The following is a 13,013-nucleotide window of genomic DNA, read 5'->3' as shown; positions in this document are numbered from 1 at the left end:
CTAAATTGTGATTATAAATCATCACCTAAAATTCCTATTTTGGTTTCACTGTTTTAAGCGGTTCAATCTAACATTGAGAACGATAAAATTAATGTTTATGAATGTGCTACTTATTTTTAAACAAACGCATTAGTTTAGCATAATTAAAAGGACAACTTAAACCAGAATCCTATTCATAGAGGGTGAGCACTGAGAAGATATATTTCGCTCTCTCTGTAATGGGTTGACTCACATCTGCTTAGGTAGAAGACACTGCATTGTTAAGATTTGTTTCAACATTTATACGCAAACAAGCAACATTTGAGCGTTCACAGTATGTATCGCAGTGCTAAGAATATATCCATCCAATGCAATACATGTGTGGCTTGATTGCATAGATACATCACACTATTTTACTGGCTATTTCACATCAGAACTTGTGTTGAAATTCAACAATGAGCATAAAATTAATTAGATTCAGACCACCAGGAAACAACATCACCTAAAAGGAAAGAGGCAGGGTGAATCCAGGGTGGCCCGAGGGCAGGTACGGATCATGGCATCCCCTGAAACAGTGATTTGCAAACCAAATACAGCCAATATTGAGGACCCAATGGGAGTTCTCACCACAAATGAAGTAGCAGCTACTAAAACTTTGCAGGCATGAACTTACGCATGCTAACGAATCTCTGCACTCCAAAGGAGTGACATTGTGCTCCAGGGAAGCAATGGATAGCATGTAATTGTGCAGGGAAGTTGAAGACTACATTCAATGTTTATATCTCAAATAATACTACCATGGACAGAACAATGAACAGAAGATTCCTCCAGATTATTAATGCCCAAAAAAGGTTTGAACTGGACAATTTCTTGAAACAATTCAACAAAGCTGAACCTTATCCAAGAGAGAAGGGTTTATAGTGATTGCATCGAATGCCAAAGCATCGAATGCCTTAGCATCTAAAAAAAAGCAACGAAAAAGCATTGAATGCATTTATTTTATTTTTTTATTTTTAAAGGGGGGTCCCCCGTCAACCCCTGTTTATTACCCCTTAAAACCCATTATAATTCAAATAAAACGTTTACCTTTGAAAACAATGCATTCAATTCTCTTTTTCAATGCTTTTATTCTGATACTTTTGGCATTCAATGCTTTGTATTCAATGCAATGACTGGATACCGAGAGAAGGGCTATTAGCAAACTTTGAACTAACAAGAGAATCCTAATAAACTGCTGATAAACATGGTGCTGTTTTGGTGAGGGTTACAAAGAAATATGAAAGGGAGAATATGGACAACTCTGTGACACAAGACATTACCAGGATTTTAATGATGATCCAACCATGGTTTACTAAAGATCTTCAGAACCAAATCATCAAGTACATGCCAAACAGTATTGAAGAACATCTGAGAGCAAACAACATGACTCGTGTGATATTCTATATATTGCCAAAGAAATATAAACCAGAACATCTGGCCTGTTGACTGTCTCTATACTCAATACAATACACTAACTGAAGCCATGTCTTGATATTTTGAATGGCTAAGGGCAAACAAGCTTTAAATACATGGCACAACATATTTCCACAAGAAGATTCAAGAGGTAGAACGTGTATCATCAAATGCACTTCTAGCCAAATTGGATGTCACTTGCCTACTTTGATTCCTGCAAAATGTGAGCAGCAAGACAAACACCCCAATCAGAGGCAGCACAGATCCTTTGAGCTTCATACTCAAACAGAAAAGTCTTCTTTAATGAGAGACACTTCATACAAACTACTGGAACAGTCGTGGGTACAGAAATGGCACCTCATTATGCCAACCCTTTCACGGCAGGCCTCGAACAAGAGTACTTACAACAACAATACCAGCAAAAACTAACAGACCTTTGATTCATTGATGCCCTTTTCTTGATTTGGATAGAAGGCAAAGATTTGTTTAACCAATTCCATGAATCAGTAAATGGATTCCACCACTGCATTATGTTTACCATGTAATACTCCTAGAGGAGCATACACTTTTTGGATACCGCTATCTCTGGTAGAAGGAACAGACAACTAGAATCAGCAGAATACTAGAAATACAGGGGCAGAAACACAACCTTCACAGGACAAGTTTCCACTGAAGCCACACAAAGCAGTCTATTATCTACAGGCAGGCCACCCAATTCCTAAGTAGATGTTCAGACCAGTAGGCAAGGGACAATCAACTTGCCACATTCCATACATCCTTCTTGCAAAAGAGTCACTCAACCAGACAAATGGACAGGGAATTTGATTATGCATTGGAAATCCTGCCACAATACTGAGACAGCAGAAGCAAAAACAGATCATGTGTTTGTGTTGGTTATTTAACAACCACAACTAATGCAACTGGATAGACTTGTTGAGAAACTGCAACCAATATTCGCATGGATGAGGGGCTGAGAGACAGGTTCAAAGAAACTCCTTTAATTGTATACACACAACCAAAACATTTAGCAAGGTCCTTGACTAAAAGTGAATATCCACCAGATCAAGAAAAAGTAGGCCACGTAATGCTGAGCGATGCAAAACCTGCCAGCGCATCTGGCTCAAACCTTCCATAACAACCACACAGTGCCAAACAATGCAGATGCATGGGGCCATACAACTGCAACTCATCTAATGTTGTATACTCATTCATGCAAGACATGGCAGACATGTAAGACACATCTCAGCTTGTTGCTGAAATGGGTCAGGAGTTGAATGAAAGAATGAATTTCCATAGATACACAATCTAGCTAAATTCGCCCACAAAACATATACACCAGTGAGTTACCAGTTCACAAAGGATGGGCACTCAATCAGGACCTTTTGGTGATGGTATTGAAGAAAAGCCCATCAAATACCACAAACAGTAGAACTTGAGTGCTCAAATACTTGCAAATGCTCATCTTAAAATAAAATAGGTGCAGCTTTTATAACACGCTATGACCAACTTTGAGCCCATGACTATCAAAGCAAACACGCCAACATTACAAGAAGACAACCTCCAAGTACTGCCTTTCATCTACAGCTGTGGGATACTACTGGTCCCCTAATGGGTTAGGACATAAACCATTGACAATGGCACTCTTGATATATAAGATATAATGATGAATACCCATTACCAAGCAGGAGACACACACATCTAACAATGAACTTTGCACTATTCATACATGTGCAACGCATTTTGTATCTGCCAAATGAAATACAAGCTGGTAAGCCATTATTAAGCATGTAGCACACTGGTGTAGAAATGGACATATGGAACAGATTTTGCCGTCGTCCGTTGTATGAATGCAGTAAACTTAATAATCTCTATTAAAGTCACTGGGCAGCACTAACACTGTTTGGTGGCTGAAGAAATACATGCTTACACCTGCTCCAGTGCAGTGTTACAAAATGCCTTTCTTACGTTTGTTTGAGAACTGATGCCACTACAGGTGATTGCATGAGTGGGACTGTCATAGCGATGCAAATAGCACAACTGAAGTCATTTAAGCACGCCTGTTAACATCTCTCGACTCAGTATGAGGTAGATGCAAAGCAGCACTCCATTCTCTCAAATTGTGTGTTTTTGAATCCTTTCTATTTTTAGGGCAACATCGGTAATTGTTCAAATGTATTGGGTCCCATTTTGGGATTGCTGGTTCCAAATGGTGCAAACATATTTTGGGCAACAGTTTTTTTAAATAAATAATGTGTGCATTCTTGAAGTGGGATACCCAACAGTAGTATGTGAATCTGATTCAATGTGCACACCCACTTTGCTGCCAGATGTATTCCTCTTTAGAGTAGATGACCCTTTCAGGCCTCCATGCCATGCATACTTTTGGTTCACCCAATGAAGATTAAAGTGAAAAACCTTTTTTAAAAAGAATGGGAATGGGCCTCATTCTAAGTTTGCTGGTCCGGAAACAAGGGTGCTGGTAAGCTCACAGGAACCCTTATTTTGGGACCTGCAAATTATGTGTTTGCCTGCTGTGGCCGCTGTTCCCGACAGGTCTGGCCCTGCTGGGCACAGCAGCCATGGTAGGCAAGCCCTTCACAGAAGCAGCGGCACCATTAGCAACGGTGCCGATGCTTCCGTGTCCCCAATCCAATAGAGTGCCATAGGATTCTATTGGAATGGGGACTTACAATTTGCTGGCACCTGACTTCGCGGGCCACCAGACTTGTAATGAGCCGGTGGCACCTGGAAGTCAGGCGCCAGTAAAATATTAAGGATCTGGCGGCAATTTGCAGGTAGCATCGGCAGCGTTAATGATGGACCCGTAATGAGGCCCAATGTGTTGGCCCCCATTGCTTTCTTTGCAGTGGTTGCAGAGCTAATGACCAGCAAGAAGAGCAGAGTGTAGGAGTTGCTATTAGGGAACCAGGACAGCACACACCACTTGTTTGCGCCTAGCAGCCTTCAGAGTGTAGCCATGGTATTAGGGGAGTTAGCTTTGATTTAGTTAAACGTTATCATTTAAGGGCAATACGTTGAGTAGGGTTGACAGATGGTGAAGCACTCTATGAAATGAATAGGTTTCTATCCTTGGATTGGTAATGAGATGATTTTAAATTTAAACAAAATAGGCAATCTTCTGATGACAGCAATTTATTGAACATGGATGGGAGAACGCTTGGAAGACACACTTTGCCCCCTCTGCTCATGCCATGCCATGTCTCCTCTTTCCTGGCATGACCACTTTCTCCTTTCCTCGCATCTCTCCCTCTCTACCCCTCACACAAAGCCAGCTACAGCACTGCCATGTAGCACTGCCATGTACCTTCTCGGTCATCCGGCCCATGAAGCGTGGGTCATTTGAGGCTTTCTCTGCCACCTTCTCTCCCCCCCTCCAGCTCTGGCTGACTCCTATCATGACACAGCCCTTTCCAAACTCCACTCTGCTGTCGCTGATACTCTTAACGTTGTTGCCCCTGTCGTGAGGATCTGCTTGTAGCCCAAAGCCAGGTGCAACTCTTGGTACCACTCTGACCTCGTCACCCTTAAACGCAAGTGTAGGGTGGCTGAGAGGAAATGGCGGGCATCTTGTGCATCCTCTGACAAACTGGCCTGCTGCCTGCTCCAAAGGCAATACCGGCTCTCTGCCCACACTAAGAAGAGAGCCCACAACAAGCCCACATCTCTGCACCATCTAACAACTTGGTGACACTCTTTAAAATCTGCAAGGAGCTCACCAATCCTGCTGCAGTCTCTACGTCTCCTGTCCTCACCCAGGCCCTTTGCACGGCCCTGGCTTCTCATTTCATCTAAAAAAAAGACAGGACATCCTGTCCACCATATCATCCTCTCCTCCTCTTCCTGCTTCCTCCGGTCCCCCTGCGGCTGCCTCCCCTCCCTCTTTCTCTTCCTTTCCTCTGTTCTCCCCTGACAAGATTTCTAGACAAGTTCGATCCATAAAAGTCTTGTCAAAACAGGTTCGTCCCTAACCATCAAGGTGCATATTGACACCCTTGCTCCTGCCCTGGCGGACTTCTGCAATCACTCCTTCGCCGCTAGACCCTTCCCCTCCCCCTGAAGCACTCTCTTGTGCACACTATTCTCAGCAGTAGGTGAACATATCCTGCATAAAAGCAAGATATTCTTCATTTGATGTTCCGCACTTGACTGGGTTTTCAAGTCAAAGAAAAATGAATCACTTCATCTCAATTCAAAACGAATGAGACATAAGTTAACTTAAGTAGACCCATCTCTTTGAATGGTAAATAACACACATTGGCCTCATTACAAGTCTGGTGGTCTGGAAATAAGGGTGCCGATAGCATCGTACCAGCACCCTTTCAGACCAGCATACTGTGAGAATACCTGCAGGGACCGATGCTCCTGGCAGGTCTGACCTGCCGGGAGCACTGGCCACTGCAGGCATGGTTGTCACAGAAGCAACAGTGCCAGTGCTTCCGTGTCCCCATTCCCGTGGAGTCCTATGGGACTCCACTAGAATTGTGACTTAAAGTTCCTGCCAGCTGACATCCCGGGCCACCGAAACTTGTAATATTCCGGTGACACTGGGATATCAGGCAGCGGAAATGGTGTTACCAGGTTGGCGGCAACCCGCCTCTACCACCAACGGTTACCGCCAACCTCGTAATGAGGTCCCTTGTCTGAAACTGAAATTCAGACAATGCTGAACCATCAGATTATAAGTAAAGAATATCCTGCTTGGACTCTCACTGGCATGTGATCCTGGACAGCTCACACAGTGCACCCAATAGCATATTTGTGATGGTAAGAACCTTGTAAACACCATGGTCCGATGTCAATTTTCTCTTCTAATGTCCTAGGGCCCCCAATCTCTACTAAGTTTCAAGGTCCTCTTCATCTTCAAGTTCCCATGTTCTCATTCTCTTCCACCTCATCCTCACCCTCTTCCGTCTTATCCCATGTCCTCATCACAGGTAGTCTTCGTCCTCCTCTGTGTCCCAGTCCCTCACCCTTCTCTGTGTCCCAAATAGTCTTCCCCTTACTGCCTCAGAAATACTTGCTCTTCGTCCTAGATCCCAGACTGTCTTCCTCTTTGTCCCAGAACCTCTTCCTCCTTATCCCAGGTGTTCATGCCAGGTTCATGTTCTCTTTGTCATGGGTTCTCTTTGATCTGGGACATCTTCACCTTTATCCCCTGTCTTCTCCTTTATTCATGCCTTCTTCTTCACATTTATCTTGGGTCCTCGTCCGTACCCTCTTCATCTCCATCCTGTGTGTTCATCCTCTTCCTTTTCCAAGGTCCCACATCAATTTCCTTTTCCAACGTCCCATTTTAATTTTATCTTCCAAGGTCCAAGGGTCCTCGTCCAAGTTATCATTCTCTTCCACCTCATCCTCACGCTCTTCTGTCTTATCCCATGTCCTCATCACAAGTAGTCTTTATCCTCCTCCATGTCCCAGGTCCTCATCCTCCTCTAAAGCCCATGTTCCCATTCTCCCCCGTATCACAGTCCCTCGTCCGCTGCATCTCAGATAGTCTTCCTCTTACTCTGCGTCACTGAAAGTATTCCTCTTCCTCCTCCTGCCAGAAAGTCTACCTCTTCATCTGTTTCTCAGGCACTTGCACCCGGCGTTCTTCTATTATATCCAAGGTTCTCATCCCAAGTTCTCTTCTTCTTTGGCTAGGGTCCTCTTCGACCCAAATCATCTTCCCCTTTATCCCAGGTTTTCCTCTCAGTCCCAAGTCTTCCTCCTCATTCTGTGTTCTTGACCGTACCCTCTTTGTCCTTGTCCCGTGTCTTCATCCTCTTGCTTTTTGAAGGCCACACATCGATTTGCTTTTCCAAGGTCCGATGTCATTTTTCTCTACTAATCTCCTAGGTCCCCTATCTCTAAATTCCCAGGTCCTTTTCCTAATCCAAGGTCCTCTTCATTTTCCACGTTCCGATGTTCTCATCCTCTTACACCTCATCCTCACCCTCTTCCGTCTTATCCCATTACGGGTAGTCTTCGTCCTCCTCCATGTCCCAGGTGCTCGTGCTTCTCCGAGTCCTAAGTTCTCATCCTCCTAGACATTGGAGTCCATCGTCCTCTACCACGTCTCAGATAATCTTCTTCTTACTCTGGGTACCAAAAAGTATTTCTCTTCCTCCTTGTCGCAGAAAGTCTTCCTCTTCCTTCTGATCCCAGATAGTCTTCCTCTTCCTCTGTGTCTCAGGCACTTGTACCGGTTACTCTTCCTTTTTTATCACAGGTCCTCATCCCGGGTTCTCTTCCTCTTTGTCCCAGGTTCTCTTCAATCTGGGTCCTCTTCCCCTTTATCCAAGGTCTTCCTCTTCGTCACATGTAAGATATGTCTTGTCATGCTTGAACATATTATTGCATCTTCTTCCCCTGAGTTTAAGCAGCACTTGGCAGATTCAAAGGAGTTAGATCCTAAGAAGCTGGCCATAGAAGCAGATTTGTGGGTGTCACATAGTCTCCCATGAGGACAAGACTCATCCTGGCAAACAGGAGAAGGGGAAAAAGTTCAAAGATAAAGAGCCTGGTGGGTCTGATAGTACTTCCTCCCAAAAGAGCCAGAAAAATAAATGTAAGGGTAAGTCCCAAGAGAATATACAGGATTGTGAAAGTTAACCTTTGAAACAGAACTCTTTTACTGTTGGTGAAGCAGGTGAGTGTTTCTAAATTAAGACCCTCCTGGGCCTTGCATTTTACATGTTCCGCCCATTTTGGAGCCCCCAGCTCTGCTGTGCCACTGCAAACTTTCCCGATCCTACCCGGCTCCCATTTCCTGAATCCTCCCTCCTCCCATCCTGCTCCCTGCTCTGATTGGCCTCCAAGGCCTAGTGTAACTGTAGTGTAACCGTAGTACTGTATGGCCCCACTCCCTGCTTGCCTCTTTTTACTGTTGGCCAAGCAGGTCAGAGTTTATAAATTAAGACTCTCCTGGGCCTTGCATTTTACATCTTTCTCCCATTTTGGAGCCCCCAGCTATGCTGTGCCACCGTGAGTTTTCCTGATCCCACCCGGCTCTTTTTTCCTGAATCCTCCCTCCTCCTGCCTCCCATCCCACCCCCTGCTCTGATTGGCCTATTTGATGGTAATAACTGACCTTCCCTGGGCAGCCCTCTGCCCATGCAGCCCCTGTGGCTCAGGGCCCCTAGGCAAAGGGCAACTCCTGCAGAGGCGGCTCCAGGTTGAATCTGCAGGTGTCAGCAGGGGAAGCCAGTGGCCAGCCGTCAACCAGCAGCATCGACCAAGGTAGGTGTGGCCTGGGTGCAGAGTAGAGCTACCTCTTTACTCCGAATACCTGCCACTTCACCTACACTCTGAACAGCCTTGTGTCATACACCTAGACCATTGATAATGTTAATTTCATTCACACCTAGAGGGTACCCCCTGTGATTGTACTGTGCGTGTGCATGTGCAAGCCTACATCACACACCTAGCAAATTTCTTAGTAATGTATTAACTCATACCTAGTAAATTGTTAGCATTGCACTGACTCAAACCTAGAAAGTGCCAACTGTGATAGTACTGTGAATCTGCTAGCTTGCGTCGCACACTTAGTAAATTGTTAGCATTGCATTGACTCAAACCCAGGAGGGGTGAGGAGTGGATCAATCACCCTACTCCAAAGCCCGACCACTCTACCTACCCTCTAAACCCATCAGCACCACATCATTGAAGTAATGTTAATACTCCCTTGATTCGCTTCTAGAAGGTTCCCACTGTGACATTACTGTGATCTATTTTCCAGTGCCGCACATCTAAAAACTGTTACACTGATTCACATCCAAAAAGTGCCCACTGAGATATTACTGTGATTTACTCATCTGCACGGCACACTTTAGAATTGCTCTTGTTAGCTTCACTCACATCTCCAAAGTGCCCAACGAGATAATACTGTGATTTATTTACCTGTTCTGCATGCTTAGAAATAGTTCTTGTTAGATTGATTCGATCTTGTCTGGTCTGATTCACATCGAGAGGGCACTCACTAGAGAGTGCACACTAACATATTATTGTTTTTACTTGCCAGCGCCACACACTTAGAATTGCTATTGTTAGCGTGACTCACATCTAGAAAGTGCCCACTGAGATAATACAGATTTATTTACCTGTACCGCATACTTAGAAAGTGTTCTTTTAGATTGATTCACATCTAGAAAGTGCCCATGGTGACAATTCTATAATTTAGTTGCCCGCCCCTCACACTGACTCACGTCTAGAAAGTTCCCACTGAGATAGTACTGTGATTTACTTGCCTGTGCCACACACTTAGAAACTGCTCTTGCTACATTGACTCACTTCTAGAAAGTGCCCACTGAGATATTACTGTGTTTTACTTGCTTGTGCCACTCACTTATGATTGTACTGTGAATACTGGCCACCGTCCTCCTCTAGGAGAATTGTGTTTTTCAGACCTGTGTCGCATGCCTAAAAATTTGACAATTCTCCATTGTGCCCCATCTATAGAATGCCACTCTAGGATTCCACATGTGTTAGGCCCTTTCTCCCTTTTCTGGTGTCCCAAGTCTAGGCGCCACTATTGCTTCTAGACTTCCATTCTTCTGTTGCTCCTCTCCCACCGTGCTGGTGCCCAGAATCTAGATGCAGGTCCTACATCTAAGGCCACTGCATCTACTGTTACTAGTGCATCATTCTCTAGGTGCTGCCTTCAACCTTCCCTCGGGATGGAGATCCCAGCTCAACAAAGTCTTCCTCTCCAACCCGTCCTGATCCCTGGCCTCCCTGCACAATACCTCCCCATTACTCACCCCTCGCGGTGCATATCCTACACTCTAGAACCCAACTTCATGACCCACCCCTTTGACATCTCCCTTCTAGTCGCAAACCACAACCCCCGTACAACAATACACCAGGATGCCGCCCGCCCACTCTCCTACCATCATCCCTCGTCCAACTCTAAGATCAGAGGAGCAATCTGGCACACCAAACACCTGCCTCCTCAAACACTCACCCCCCACTCCTCATCCATCCCAAACACATCAACATCCACTTCCCATCTGGCATCTATTGAGAACAACCCCGTACCCCTCGCCCATATACCACGCCAATTATCGAATTCACCAGCCAGAGGAGCTCTCTGGTGCTCCAAACAGCTCAAATCCACTACCACACCACTTTTTTGCGTCCACTGAGGAACTCCCCACCCTCTCAACCTACCTCCCATGCCACCCTCTCCCTTCCCCTTAGCCCACTGAGGAACCCCCACCCCCTCATTCTACCTCCCATGCCACCCTCTCCCCCCCCTTAACCCCTACTTGACACCTGCTAACAGAACTCCCCCTTCATATCCCTTCCCTTCTCTGAAAGTAGCACATCTTGCCCTTGCTAGAATGGTAGCCTCCTCTCCTTTCCCCTCTGACCCCCAGCCCTCTCTCCCAGTCCTATGGCACCAAAACCGACAAAATACCAGAAATGCGAGGTCCTCTCTCCCGACCCTCCACACCTCACAACTTCTGCTTCATTCCAACCTCATAGCCTCTCCCTCCCCTACCCTCAGACACTCCCCTCTCCCACTTTCCACCCCCTTGCTCTTGACTTCTCACCCAGTACACCTAAACCCACAGCGCCAGCCCGACTCAATCCAAAAATGACCCGCCTAAACCCCCACACTTCAAATGATCCACTCTCCACCCTCCCAACACCCCCTAACCCACCCCACATCTCTCACATTCCTACCTCCGCCCGCCTACTCTTCCTGCCCCCCATTGACACAACCCTCTCATCCGACACTCAAAGCCCATGAGCATCCACCCCTCCCTTACCCCACCTCTACCGGTCTCTACCACCCTGAATGATCATACCACACCCACCATCCCATCGGGCACCCTTGTCCGCCAAGCTACCCCTGCGATGAGCATCATGAAAATGACCTCCCCTCATGAAGTCACATGCATCCTTTTTAACGCCCACTCCGTAGAAAAAAATAGACACAGAATCTTTGACATCCTATCCTCTGACAATACCAACCTCCTTTTTATCCCTGAAACCTGTTCTCAGACGACTTTTCCCCAGTAGCACACACAGCCTTCCCCCCCGGCTTCTCGCTTATCGCCCCCAATAGACAGGCCAGAGTTGTCGGAGTGGCAATCCTATTCAAACCCCATTTCTCTGTCTCACTCGTCGAATCCCAGATATCCATGGCCTCCTGTGAATCCCTTCTGGCAAAACTCTTGCTACCATCGACCTTCACCCACAGCTTCCTACTCATCTACAGACCCCCTGGATTTGACAGACATTTTGCCAAAAATCTCTGTGACTCTATAGCTACCATTCAGGTAAATCACCCTTCTCTTACACTCCTGGGAGATTTCAATATCTGGTTTGATATGCCGAACAACCCCTTGACTCATCCGCTGGTTGACAGTCTTGATGCACTCAACCTCTCCCATTTTACCACTGGTCGAACCCACTCAGGTGGGCACACCCTTAATGCAATTTTCACCTCCCATGACCTGGTTTATATATCCTGTCCCAAACCGCTCATCTGGACTGACCACTTTGCCATCCCTTTCTCTATCCACACTCCTGCTCCTCCCCCTACACATCCCCCTTCCCCCACCCCTAATCTCAAATGCTGGAACAAAGTCAAGGTCCTCCTCAATCCAGAAGAAGCCCTGCGTCTCCGTCCACCTGCTCCACTGCCCCGTGATAGACCCTTAACCATTGATTCCTTCGACTCCTTGCTTAATGACTCACTAATTCCTCTTACCCCCTCGTGCCCCTCACCCTCATGAAAAGTACCATCTCCCAAATGGTTCACGCCACACCTGAGGGATGTCAAAAAACAAAATAACTCTCTTGAACGCAAATGGCGAGCATCTAAAACAGATCTCAGCAGATCCATGTTTGACCTACACCACCGTAATTACAAATCCAAAATCCGAAAGGCCAAAAAAGCCTATTACAATAAACACATTTTCAACTCTGGCAACTGCAGAAAAGAACTCCATATGATCATATCGGAATTTGTGAAACCTACGTGCACATCTGCCCAATCCACCCCAACACAATCGCTCCGTGACTCCCTCTCCATACATTTCGTCAACACCACACTTGACAGGATGGCAATCCTTAACACCAAACTGTCCTTGCTCTCTCCTTCCATTCACTGACCCCTCCTGATCCCATTGCCCCGACGCCCACTTTACCTATTTTTGACTCCTTAAAACCCATCTCCAGAGACAAATTTCCTTGACCTTCTATCGGCCAGCAAACCCTCCGGGTCGCTGCTCGACCCCTGCCCCGCCTCTGTCCTGAAAGAAATGTTCTCCTCTTCCTGCACAGGAGAACATGCAAGAGCCATACTGAATGACTCCCTCACCTCTGGCATCTTCCCTGAAGCCTTCAAAATAGTGCATGTCAAGCCACTTGTAAAAAACCCATCCCTTGACCCCCTTGATCCCCTTCACCCCAAGAATTACAGGCCGATCTCCAACACCAGATTTCTCACGAAACTCATTGACCGGACTGCATACTCTCAGCTCAACTCATTTGTAGAATCCAACAATCTGCTCGACCCTGCACAATCAGGCTTCAGACTGAGACATGTACCACTCTGATCTCGA

General features: G+C 46.1%; 1 protein-coding gene across 5 annotated transcripts in view; it reads left to right on the top strand.

The window, feature by feature from the left end:
• DOCK10 (dedicator of cytokinesis 10) overlaps nucleotides 1-13,013 on the top strand; it is a 2,208,289-nt gene that overhangs the window by 1,507,820 nt on the left and 687,456 nt on the right. The gene's annotated exons all lie outside the window — the stretch shown is intronic.

This window comes from Ambystoma mexicanum, chromosome 10, assembly GCF_040938575.1.
Source record: "Ambystoma mexicanum isolate Mex_15411 chromosome 10, UKY_AmexF1_1, whole genome shotgun sequence".
In the NCBI taxonomy this organism is placed as follows: domain Eukaryota; kingdom Metazoa; phylum Chordata; class Amphibia; order Caudata; family Ambystomatidae; genus Ambystoma; species Ambystoma mexicanum.
Note: the sequence above shows the minus strand (reverse complement) of the source record. Positions and strands in the feature narration are given on the sequence as shown.